At 52.1% G+C, this 2,500-nt stretch overlaps 1 non-coding gene across 1 annotated transcript; it reads left to right on the top strand.

Moving 5' to 3' along the window:
• Positions 1-1,125: 1,125 nt before the first annotated feature.
• Positions 1,126-1,207, top strand: TRNAS-AGA (transfer RNA serine (anticodon AGA)). Its single transcript has one exon. It is a non-coding gene; the product is annotated as a tRNA-Ser (tRNA).
• Positions 1,208-2,500: the final 1,293 nt, after the last annotated feature.

The raw sequence follows: 2,500 nt of genomic DNA, 5'->3' as shown, positions 1-2,500 counted from the left end.
TTGAACTGAGCTGCAATTTTGCAATTTGCTCGGAAATGTCCCCAAAACAAGATGTAAACATGCATGTTGATTATAGGATGGACGATAAAGCAGACATTGGGAAGACTCCCATCCAGGACTCTCTGACTGTTAGGGGTGGGGGCCACGATTATATTTCCACCCTGACACTAGTTGCCGCTAGAGCCATCGACGCCTGGCATCGCCTCCGTCTGTAAGAAGCCCATCCTGCGCTTTTCCTTGCCTGCATCTTTACAGCAGATATTGGCAGGGGTCCATGTGGATACAGAGGATGGAGCAACTGGCACGCAAGCTATCTGCCGAGCCTTTTTTGTGTGTCAGCACAAGGGTTCTCGTGTCACTTCTAGACCTTCCTTGGCAGATGCATTCAGGAGAGGCCCCCTACCTGCGACACAGTGAAAGTACAGTCTTTTGCTGCCCTGTGCAAGCTAGGGGACTGAAGGCACAGCTTTCTGCCACAACAGCAGAGAGCAGAGGAAGGGCGCCCAGGAGGACCGTCAGAGGGTGGTGAGACCCCTGTCCTCTCAGCCCCGATCGGCCCCGATCGGCCAAGACCTCTCTATTTGGGCAGAAGGGACCCATTCTGCGGTCCTCTGAGGCTTAGGGCCACATGCCCAGAAGGCCCACCACCCAAATCTTTGCCATATGGCTTAGACTAACTACCGGACCACTCGTGCGGCCATTTATTCCTCTGGAGCCTGTCAAAATGGCCTGCCGAAATTGGCTCCCAGGAGGCCTCTGCAACTCGATTTGCATAGAGACAGCCCCTGCCCAGGCATGCTTCCAAACAGGACACTGTTAACAGTTTCAATTTGGAGCTGGCAGAAGCCAGTGCAACCTAGTGAAGGTGAGGCTCTGCTGCCTGGCCGCTTGCTAGGTTTATTAGCACAGATCTGTCCCTGGCACTTAGTCTGAGCTTGGCAGGGAGGGGAAATGGCATTTAGGGAACTTGGGCCAGACCATAGAGATTCTGACTTTTGAATGCATTTTCAAGGGTCATGGGAGGGCCAAAAGGGAACGGTGCAGAGCGGCATAAAGTAAGGGGCGGAGGAGACATTGTGTGTGGCTAAAGTGTTAAGTTTATAGTAGAAACAGGTTTGCTCAGGAGTAGTCGTGGCCGAGTGGTTAAGGCGATGGACTAGAAATCCATTGGGGTTTCCCCGCGCAGGTTCAAATCCTGCCGACTACGGTGCAGAGCCCGCTTTTATTGTTTACTCTTTTCTGGTGTGGAAAACAATCTTAAAATAGCAGTATAATACAATTACTAAAGGAGGCTGCGGCGCACTTGAGCTATTCAAGCAAGATCCTAGGAGTAAAAGCGGCTTCATTCTTTAGGCCAACGCAGAGAAACTGGTACGTTTTGACGGGTTTCGTTTTGCAATTTCAAACATATATGTACATTTAAAAGAAACTTGTGAGGAGAAAGAACGGTGTATGATGAGAGAGAAGGGTGGAAAGTACAGGACAAGATCTAGAGGCAAGGCGGTAGAGACTAAGGACTCTTCTGTGTAAGCACAGCACGATCTTTCGAGTGAGAGTTTCACTCTCATGGGTAGTCGTGGCGGACTCGAAATCCATTGGGGTCTCCCCGCGCAGGTTCGAACCCTGCCGACTACGCCTCGGTTTGAACTGAGCTGCAATTTTGCAATTTGCTCGGAAATGTCCCCAAAACAAGATGTAAACATGCATGTTGATTATAGGATGGACGATAAAGCAGACATTGGGAAGACTCCCATCCAGGACTCTCTGACTGTTAGGGGTGGGGGCCACGATTATATTTCCACCCTGACACTAGTTGCCGCTAGAGCCATCGACGCCTGGCATCGCCTCCGTCTGTAAGAAGCCCATCCTGCGCTTTTCCTTGCCTGCATCTTTACAGCAGATATTGGGAGGGGTCCATGTGGATACAGAGGATGGAGCAACTGGCACGCAAGCTATCTGCCGAGCCTTTTTTGTGTGTCAGCACAAGGGTTCTCGTGTCACTTCTAGACCTTCCTTGGCAGATGCATTCAGGAGAGGCCCCCTACCTGCGACCCAGTGAAAGTACAGTCTTTTGCTGCCCTGTGCAAGCCAGGGGACTGAAGGCACAGCTTTCTGCCACAACAGCAGAGAGCAGAGGAAGGGCGCCCAGGAGGACCGTCAGAGGGTGGTGAGGCCCCTGTCCTCTCGGCCCCGATCGGCCAAGACCTCTCTATTTGGGCAGAAGGGACCCATTCTGCGGTCCTCTGAGGCTTAGGGCCACATGCCCAGAAGGCCCACCAACCAAATCTTTGCCATATGGCTTAGACTAACTACCGGACCACTCGTGCGGCCATTTATTCCTCTGGAGCCTGTCAAAATGGCCTGCCGAAATTGGCTCCCAGGAGGCCTCTGCAACTCGATTTGCATAGAGACAGCCCCTGCCCAGGCATGCTTCCAAACAGGACACTGTTAACAGTTTCAATTTGGAGCTGGCAGAAGCCAGTGCAACCTAGTGAAGGTG

This window comes from Ambystoma mexicanum, chromosome 3q (assembly GCF_040938575.1).
Source record: "Ambystoma mexicanum isolate Mex_15411 chromosome 3q, UKY_AmexF1_1, whole genome shotgun sequence".
Classification (NCBI taxonomy): Eukaryota; Metazoa; Chordata; class Amphibia; order Caudata; family Ambystomatidae; genus Ambystoma; species Ambystoma mexicanum.
This window is presented reverse-complemented; position numbering and strand designations above follow the sequence as displayed.